This window comes from Pongo pygmaeus, chromosome X (assembly GCF_028885625.2).
Source record: "Pongo pygmaeus isolate AG05252 chromosome X, NHGRI_mPonPyg2-v2.0_pri, whole genome shotgun sequence".
Taxonomy (NCBI): Eukaryota; Metazoa; Chordata; class Mammalia; order Primates; family Hominidae; genus Pongo; species Pongo pygmaeus.
Genome location: NC_072396.2, coordinates 154144116 through 154155330, shown reverse-complemented (window position 1 = coordinate 154155330; position 11215 = coordinate 154144116).

The window sequence follows — 11215 nt, the reverse complement described above, 5'->3', positions numbered from 1 at the left end:
ACAGCCCTTATAAACATAAATGCAAAATTCTCAACATGATATTACAAAATTAATCCAGCAACATATAGAAAGAATTATAACACAATGAATGAGTGAGATTTATTCCAGAAAGGCAAGGTTGGTTAAACATATGAGAATCAATTGAAGTAATACACCGTATCAATAGAATGAAGGACAAAACTCACATTATCATCTTTTTTTTATTTTTTATATCCACAGGTTTTTGGGGGAGCAGGTGGTGTTTGGTTACATGAATAAGTTCTTTAGTGGTGATTTCTGAGATTTTGGTGCACCCATCACCTGAGCAGTTTACACTGTACCTGATTTGTAGTCTTTTATCCTTCACCCCATTCCCACTCTTTCCCCCAAGTCCCCAAAGTCCATTGTATCATTCTTATGCCTTTGCATCCTCATAGCTTAGCTCCCACTTATAAGTGAGAAATACAGTGTTTGGTTTTCTATTCCTGAGTTACTTCCCTCAGAATAATGATCTCCAATTCCATCCAGGTCGCTGTAAATGCCATTATTTCATTCCTTTTTATGGCTGAGTAGTATTCCATGGTGTATAGTATATATATATAATGTACATATCACAATTTCTTTATCCATTCACTCATTGATTGATGGGCATTTGGGCTTGGTTCATTTTTTTGCAATTGCAAATTTTACTGCTATAAACATGCATGTGCAAGTATCTTTTTTCTTATAATAACTTCTTTTCCTCTGGGTAGATATCCAGTAGTGGCATTGCTGGATCAAATGGTTGTTCTACTTTTAATTATTTAAGGAATCTCCACACTGTTTTTCCTGGTGGTTGTACTAGTTTAGATTCCCACAAGCAGTGTAAAAGTGTTCCCTTTCCACCACATCCATGCCAACATCTATTTTTTTTTTTTTTTGATTATGGCCATTCTTACAGGAGTAAGGTGATATCACATTGTGGTTTTGATTTGCATTTCCCTGATCATTAGTGATGTTGAACATTTTTTTCATATGTTTGTTGACCATTTGTGTATCTTCTTTTGAGAATTGTGTATTCATGTCCTTAGCCCACTTTTTGAATGGAATTATTTGTTTATTTCTTGCTAATTTGTTTGGGTTCCTTGTAGATTCTAGATATTATTCCTTTGCTGGATGTACAGATTGTGAAGATTTTCTCCCACTGTGTGAGTTGGTGAGTTGTCTGTTTACGCTGCTGTTTTTTTTTTTTTGGCTATGCAGAAGCTTTTGAGTTTAATTAAGTCCCATCTATTTATCGTTGTTTTTGTTGCATTTGCTTTTGGGTTCTTGGTCATGAAGTCTGCGCCCAAGCCAATGTCTAGAAAGGTTTTTATGATGTTGTCTTCTAGAATTTTTATAGTTTCAGGTCTCAGATTTAAGTCCTTGATCCCTCTTGAGTTTATTTTTGTGTAAGGTGAGATATGAGAATCCAGTTTTATTCTTCTACATGTGGCCTGCCAATTATCCCAGCACCATTTGTTGAATCAGGTGTCCTTTCCCCATTTTATCACATGATCGTCTTAAAGGAAGGATTAAAAAGTTGATAAAACCCAAAAGCCATTCATGATTGAAATTCTCAAGAAGCTAGGAAGAGGAGAGAACATCTATGAAAAACCTGCAGCTAACATTATACTTAAGGTGAAGACTGAATGCTTTGTCTGCATGTCAGGAAAAGACTGGAAACAAGGTGAGGATGTCTGTTCTCACCACTTCTATTCAACAACATACTGGAGGTTCTAGCCAGTCCAATTAGTCAAGGAAATGAAATAAAAGGCTTCAAGCTTGGAAAAGAAAAAATAAAAATATGTTCATTCACAGATGACATAATTCTTTTTACAAAAATCCTCTGAATTCACATACAATAAAATTATTAGAACTAATTAATGAGTTTAGCAATGTTAAAGGATGAAAGATCAGTATAAAAATATCAGTTGCATTTCTAAACACTAGCAATCAGCAATGTAAAAATAATTAAGAAAATAATTTACTTGATAATAGCATCCAGAAAATAAAATACTTAGAAATAAATTTAACAAAAGAAGTACAAGACTTGTGGACTGGCAAATATAAAACACAGTTCACAGGAAATAAAGAACATTAAAGAGAGAAATATTCCATGTTCATGGATTGGTAAGGGGACAATTTTCCCCAAATTGATCTATAGATTCAACATATCTCTGTCAATATCCCAGCACAAGTGTTCATAGCAGTATTATTTATAACATATAAAAAATGTAAACAACCTATAAATATCCAATAACTGATTAATAGATAAACAAAATGTGTTGTATCCATACAATGGGATATCATTCATCCATAAAAAGATATGAAATACCAATAAATGCTACAACATGGATGAACCCTGAAAACATGCTGAGTGAAAGAAACCAGTCACAAAATACTATTATACATACTGCATTTGAGTGATTCCATTGGTAAAAACTATCCAAAAGAGAGAAATCTGTAGAGACAGAAAGTAGATTAGTGGTTGCTTAAGTCTTGGGAGAGGTTGGGGGAAATAGGTAGTGACTATAAATGGGCACCAGGGATCTCTTTGTGGTGAAAGAAATCTAAAACTGGAGGGTGGTGATGGTTGCACAACTGTGAATTTATAAAAACAATTGAATTGTACATTTAAAATTAATAAATTTCATAGTATGTAAATTATACCTCAATGAAGCTGTTAAAATAAGCAAACACACAAAATCCTAAAGCTATGGACCCTGAACTTGGTTCTAGGAATACGGCAAAATTGGGGAAGAGAGGCCTTGCTGGCCATCAGTTCCCAATTTAGAATTTCTAATTTTAATGCTAATCTCAATTTCTTGTCGTCTGCTAATTGTTCATGATAACCTAGATTTTTTCCTGATCAGTGAAATGACCTTGGGACAGCCTTCAACTGCTGAAGCTGTTACATTTTAGGAAAATCCGTAATTCCTCCATTTCTTTGCATCGTTAAAACCACACAACCCCATATCTACTAAAAAACAAAGACAGCTGAACTTCCTCTATAGTGTGTAAGTGATAATGTGTGTAGCCCCAACATGGAAGCAGTATTTCTAAAATCTCATCTTTGGTTTTTGCTTTCAATAATAGGGATGTAGATCTGTCAGTTCTGGTGGCACCCCACCACCGTGGTAACACTGAATCTACACTGCCCCTCCAGAATGTTTATTTCTTCCCATCACCCCAACAGCCTAAACAATCCATAGTATAATTGTATTCAGCCACTGAGCTATCAGCAATACAATAATGCAGACCTTCCAAATGCTTAATGTAGTCATTAGCTGTGCAGCATAGTAGAAAAGCATGGATATGGTAATGGGCTGGGGGATAGCTATTTTTTAAATGAAGACAAATAATAGAACAGCTGCATCCCTCCACCAGGAGAACCTGTTTTCCTTTTTACTTTAGGAGTTTGGAATTAACTCTAGAGAGAGCAGTTGAAAAATTAGCATTAGAAGGAACCAAAATACTCAAGAAAGGAGGCAGGGCAGGGGCTCACAAGAAACGTTCTTCTCCGAGGGCACAATGGTTGCTTTCTGCAGCCAGCAGCAGGCACTGCAGGTGGGGGTGACCCAGGGATGATGCCAGACCCTTCTATTGCAAATGTGGGGGAGTGGCATAGCATTTGTACTGCTGTTTTAAAGTAAAAATGTCTCCTAGAAAGTAGGAGACTCCAATTTGTAGGTAGAAAAAAGTCGGAACGAGAAAAATTAGTCCATATCCCAAAAAAGAACATTAAGAAGTCTCTTAGGAACCTGACTGCATTTTTATAGAGCAGTGCTGTCCAATATGGTAGCCACTAGTCATAAGTCGATATTTAAATTTGCATTAATTAACATTAAATAAAATTAAAACTTCACTTTTTCAGTCACACTAGCCACATTTCAAGTGCTCAATAGCCACATGTAGCTAGTGGTCACCATATTGGAGAATGTATATGTAGAACATTTTCATCACAGAAAGCTCTTTTGAATAGTGCTCTTTAATCTAGAACAATATTAAAGGCGTCAATGTATTTTGTATGGTGCCATTCACTTATCCTAAGAAGCAGGGAGATGGTATCTGTTGAAGGAATATGATTTTATGAGATTAAATTACGGCCAATAAGCATTGTCAATATGCAAGTGGTTCCTGGCACTTGCTCAGTGTCCTCAGCCTCAGGCACTCATCCACTATTTCTCAAACCTGGCTGCAAGCCTATCCTAGAATAACCTAGGAGCCTTTAAAAATCCCAATGCTAAGGCCACAAAACTGATCAATTAAATCAGAATCTCAGGTGATGGGGGCAGTTATCAGATTTTTAAAAAATAAACTTTATTTTATAATACTTTTAGTACTACAGAAAAATTGCAAAGATACCACAAAGTTCTTATATATTTCATATCCAGTTTCCTCTATTATTAACATCTCACATTAGTTTGGTGCATTTGTCACAATTAATAAATCAATATGATACATTATTATTATTCAGGTTTATACTTCATTCAGATTTCCTTACCTTTTACCTAATGCCATTTTTTGGTCTCAGGATCCTATTCAGAATAGATAACTCATTACATTTAGTCAACATGTCTCCTTAGGCTCCTCTTGGCTGTGTCAGTTTCTAACAGTTTCATTATTTTTCATGACCTTGACAGTTTTGAAAAATAATTGTCAGGTATTCTGCTTAATGACCCTCAATTGTGGTTTGCCTGACATTTTTCTCATTATTAGACTGAGATTATGGGTTTGGGGAGGAAGACTACAGAGATGAAGTGGCATTCTCATCATGTCACATCCAGAGTTCGTACTATCAACATGACTCATAATTTTTGATGTTGACATGGTTGCAATAGTGTTTGTTAGGTTTGTCTACCATAAAGTTACTCTATTTCCTCCCTTTCCATACTGTACTCTTTGGAAGGAAGTAACTTTTAAGGACTGGGGAGTTATGCTGCACTTCATGGAGAGGAAAGTACCTATATGAATCATTTCTAGTTCTTCTACATGAAAGATTTGTGTCTTTTCTCTTTTTTATTATTACATTTATTTGATTTCATAAGTATGGACTCATGCACATGTATGTTATACTTCAGATTGTTGGCTATAAAAATCCTCTATGAATAAATACTTGGTGCCGCAAAGTGAAACCAGCACTCAGGCAAAAGTTTAATTCTCTCAGCAAGGAAATTTACTTCTGCAGAAGCATGCTACCTGCGTCAGTCAAGATCATAAGAGCACATGGAACAAAGGAGACTAGGAGATTTTTATATCCTTAACACAATCCCTACTTCTGTGTCCCTCACCCATGGGCTGGGATCAGACCACACAATCTGAGCCAATGTACGCGATTGGCTACTTGTACATATTTTTCTAAATATAGAAGGGGAGAGGGATGTGTGGTACAGAGGTGGAGCATGTGAGATATGCAGTTTCGGGAGAACAATGGGTGGGTGCAGGTAACCAAGGGAACAGATGTGAGTTATTGATTGGAGCTGATGGGAAAGGATAGGCTGTTTTACAGTAACTAGGAGCAAGGAGGAACAGGAAAGTTGAGTTTGAGAACAAAAGACAAGGAAGTTAGTAGGCTAAAATTAATTGTATCTTACAAGGTTATAATCCAATAATAAGTTTTTTATTTTGTTCTTTAACTTGTTCTATCTCTGCCTATCAGAAGCTCTTTCAGTTGACATGTCTATCCCTTTGACATAACCCTATAATGTAGTAGGTTTTTTTCTTAGCACTTTCTTATGTTATTGTACTATGGGATGCCCAAGGATCATCTTGAATATATCTTGACTCATTCCTAGAATCAGACATTTTTTTCAGGGAGCACTGGTTCTTTTAATTGAAAAATGGTATTAGAGACCAAGATCTGGGCACTAAGTGTACTTGTTACTACTGAGGTATCATAGCTTTTAGGCCGACAGAACAACAAAATATATGTACATATACTAACTTGAGTATTTACATGCACATATCTTTCCATATTTCTCTATATAATCACATTTATATAATTTAAGCTGAAGATAAGCTCCTACTGATGTCTTCAAGTCTTCATTACCACATAGGTCATTCTAGCCTTCTCCTTTTACATATGTGTACCTACCCACTCCAATTGTGAGAAATCTGGTTCCCACCATATGCCTCCATTTACCTGATTGTTGAATTCCAGTAAACATGTATGGTAGTATCAAATTTGCTAACCCATATCCCTATGGAAAACAAATGTATCAACTAGAGTACAAGGCTTATGTGCAGTTCCTACTGTCTTTAGTCCTACAATCTAAAGCAAAAACACTCATTTCCAAAGTTACTTAGGTCGGTAACTTTTCTCCCATCTCCTTTCATCACACATTTGTAATACAGTTTGTATTAGTCCATTCTCACGCTGATATAAAGAAATATCCAAGACTGGGTAATTTTTAAAGAAAAGAGGTTTAATTTACTCACAATCCTGCATGGCTGGGGAGGCCTCAGGAAACTTACTATAAGGCAGAAGGTGAAGGGGAAGCAAGGGCCTTCTTCACATGGCAGCAGGAGAGAGAAGAATAACGAGCCAAGGGGGAACAGCCCCTTATAAAACCATAAGACCTCATGAGAACTCACTTACTATCATGAGAACAGCATAGGGGAAACTACCCCCATGATCCAATCACGTCCCACCTGGTTTCTCCCTCAATATGTGCGGATTATGGGGATTATAATTCGAGATGAGATTTGGGTGCTTCTTACGACTGAGGTATCATAACTTTTAGGTCGACAGAGCCAAACGATATCACAGTTCAATTCTTTATTTCACATTCTGTATTTCATCTTGGGATCCACCGACCTCAAATGATTTTTTAAATTTATGTACATTAAGACTCATTCTTTGTAATGTAAAGTTCTGTGGATTTTGAAAAAATAGCGTCATATATCCACCATTACAATATCATTCAGAACAGTTTCGCTGCCCTGAAAATTCCCCTGTATTCACCTATTCAACTGCCCCGATCTCATCACAAGCCCCTGACAATCATGATTTATTTGTTATCTCTACAATTTTGCCTTTTTCAGAATGTCACATAAATAGAATCATACAATATAGCCTTTCAGGCTGGCTTCTTTCAGTTAGAAATATGTATTTAATATTCATGAATATCTTTGCATGGTTTCTTGGCTCATTCATTTTATTACTAAATAATATTCCACCTGTATGGATATATTACAGTATGTTTATCCATTCTCCTATTGAAGGACATCTTGCTTGTTTCCAGTTTTGGGTGATTATGAGTAAAGCTGCTATAGACATTGAAATGCAGGTTTTGTGTGGATGCAAGTTTTCAAATCAGTTGAGTAAATACATAGGAGCATGACTACTGAACTGTATAGTAAAACTATGTTCAGCTTTGTAAGCAACTGCCAAACTTTCTAAAGTGGTTGTATCATTTTGTATTCCCCACCAGCAATGAATGAGAGTTATTGTTGTTTTACAGCCTCACCAAGAATTGGTATTATCAGTTTTTAATATTTGGCCATTCCAATACATTTACTTTTTTGAAAACCCTTAAATATATTGAAATGTATTTTATATAAATTAAAAATTAGTGCATTTTATTGTAGAGTTGTATGAGTTTTGACAAATGTGTACACCTGTGTAACCACAACCACCATCAAGATATAATACATTTCCATCACTCTACAAGATTACCTTCTGTCTCTTTCCAGTCATTCCCAAAACCTTACTCCCACAGATCTGTAAATATATATCTGTAAAAATATATGCACCCAACACTGGAGCATCCAGATATATAAAGCAAATATTATAACAGCTAAAGAAATAGACCCCAATACAATAATAGCTGGATAATTTAACACTCCACTTTCATCATTGAACAGATCTTTAATACAGACAATCAACAAAGAAACATCAGACTTAATCTGCACTGTAGACTAAATGGATCTAATATTTACAAAACATTTCATCCAAGAACTGCAGAATACACATTCTTTTCCTCAGCACATGGGTCATTCTCAAGGATAGACCATATGTTAGGTCACAAAACAAGTCTTAAAACATTCAAAAATGGAAATAACGTCAAGCATCTTCTCTGACCACAATGGAATAAAACGAGAAATCAATAACGAGGAATTTTGGAAACTGTACAAACAAACAGAAATTAAACAATATGCTTCTGAATAACCAGTGGGTCAATGAAGACATTAAGAAGGAAATGAAAAAGTTTCTTGAAACAAATGATTTTAACCATTTATAGGTGTGAAGTTCAGTGAGATATAGTAAATTCATATTGTTGTGCAACCATCACCATCATCCATCTCCAGAAATCTTTTTATCTTGCACAACCGAAACTCTGTACCCATTAAACAACTCCTCCTTTCTCCAGCCTCTGGAAACAACCTTTCTACTTTCTGTCTCTATGAATTTGACTACTCTGTCACTTATATAAGTCAAATCATATTGTATTTGTCATTCTGTGACTTGCTTATTTCATAATGTCTTCAGTTTGTCCAAGTTTTAAAGTGTGTCAGAATTTTTTCCCGTTTTAAGGCTGAGCAGTATCCCATACTATGTATACAGTATCACATTACACGTATCTATTCATCTATCAAGAAGCACTGGGGTTACTTCCAACTTTTGGCTAATGTAAATAATGTTTTTATGTACATGAGCACACAAATATCTTTCTAAGTGCCTTCTTTCAATTCTTTTAGATATATAGTCAGAATTAAAATTGCTGAATCATAAGGTAATACTGTTTTTAAATTATTTAGGAGCTGTCATACTATTTTCCAAAGAAACTGCACTGTTTTACATTCCTACCAGTAATGCTTGTACAAGGACTGTAATTTCTACATATCCTGCAATATTTAGCATTTTCTTTTCTTCTTCTTTGTTAAAAATAGCTATCCTACTGTGTGCGAAGTGATAGCCCATTGCGGTCTTGCTTTGCATTTCTTTAATAATTGATGATTTGAGGATCTTTTTATATTCTTGCTGGCCACTTGTATATATCCTATGGAGAAATGTTTATTCAAGTATTTTGCCCATTTTTTATTGGCAAAAGTGTTTACTATTTATTTATGTATTTTTTGTTGTTGAGTTATAAGTGTTCTTTATATATTCTGGATATTAACTCTGATATACAGCTTGCAAATACTTCCTCCCATTCTGTGGGTTATATTTTCTCTCTGATGATAGCATCCTTTGATGCACAAAAGTCTTTACAATTTAATGTAGTTCAATTTGTCTATTTTTCCTTTAATTTTCTGTGCTTTTGGTGTTATATCCAAGGAATTATTGTTAAATCCAATGTCATGAAATTTTCCCATTATATTTACTCCTAAAGGTTTTTAGCTCTTTTGGCCTTTGATCCATTTTGAGGTAATTTTTGTATATGTTGTAAGGTATGGGTCCAACTTAATTTTTTCCCAGGTTTCCCAGTACCATGTGTTGAAAAGATTGTCCTTCCCCATCCAATGGTCTTGGCATCCTTGTTGAAAATCATTTGACTATGTATATGAGGAATTATTTCTGGGATTTCTATTCTATTCCATTGGTCTATATGTCTGTCTTTGTACCAGTACCACATTGCTTTGATTATTGTAGCTTTTTTGTTGTTGTTGTTGTTTTGAGACTGAGTTTTGCTCTGTTGCCCAGGCTGGAGTGCAGCTGGGACCACAGGAGCATGCCACTACATCCAATTAACTTTCAAATATTTTGTAGAGATGGAGTCCCCCTATGTTGTTCAGACTGGTCTCAAACTCCTGGGGTCAAGCAATCCTCCTATTTCAGCCTTCCAAAGTGCTGAGATTATAGGTGTGAGCCATTGTGCCTGGCAATTACTGTAGTTTTATACTAAGTTTTGAAATCTGGGAGCGTGAGACCTTCAATTCTGTTCTTTTTCAAGACTATTGTGGCTATTCTTGGTTCCTTCATATTCCATAGGCATTTTATGGTGGATTTTTCTATTTCTGCAAAAAGTGTTGTTGGGATTTTATAAGGTTTGCATTGAATCTGCAGATTGCTTTAGGCAGTATGAATATTTTAACAATATTAGTCTTCTAATCCATGAACAAAAGATTTTTTTTTATTTATTGTTGCTGTCTTTAATTTCTTTCAGCAGCGTATCGTAGTTTTCAGTGTACAAGACTTTTGGCTCAATGGATAAATTCATTCCTAAGTATTTTGTTATTTTCCATGCTATCGTAAAGGAATTAGTTTTTAACCTTCCTTTTCAGATTGTTCATTGTTAGTGTTGAGAAATGCACTGATTTTTGCATGTTAATTTTGTATCTTGCATCTTTGCTAGATTTATTAGTTGTAACAGTATTTTGTGGAATCTTTAGGAGTTTTTACATATAACATCATGTTGTCTGCAGCCAAAGACAATTCGACTTCCTCCCCTCCATTTTGGATGCATTTTATTTTTTCTTGCCTATTGTTCTGGCTAGGAATTCTGGTATTATGTTGACTAGAAATTTCAAAAGAGTGCATCCTTGTCTTGTGCTTGATCTTCAAGAAAGATCTTTCAGTCTTTCATTACTGAATGTGATGTTAACTGTGGGTTATTTATGACCTTCATTATATTCAGGTAGTTTCCTTCTGTTCCTAGTTTGTTGAATGTCTTTATCATGAAAGCATGTTGAGTTTTGTCAAATGAATTTTCTGCATCAATTGAGATGATCACGTATTTTCCCTTCACTCTGTTAATGTGGCATATTACATTGATTTATTTATATATGATGAACCATGATATCCTCTTATTAGTATTTTAATATCTGTAGAATCTTTAGTGATGTCACCTTTCTCATTCCTGATATTGGTAATTTGTGTCTTGTTTCTTTTTTCCCTGATCAACATGACTAGATGTTTATCAATTTTATTGATTGATCCAAAGAGCTAGATTTTGGTTTTACTGATTTTCTCTGTTGTTTTGTTTTTCTATTTTCTATTTCATTGATTCTGCTCTGTTCTTTGTAGTTTTTTCTGCTTATTTTTCATTTTCTCTTTCTTTTCTAGTTTGTTAGGGAATAGGCTAATATCATTGATTAGAGACCTTTCTTTTTGTCTAATAGAGGTCTATAATGCTATAAATATTCTTCCAAATTCTACTTTGTGTTCCACAAATTTTGTTATATTGCGTTTTCTTTTCATTTAGTTTAACATACTTTTACATTTCCCTTTTAATTTTTTTCTTTGATCCATGAGTTATTTAGTTATTTTTTA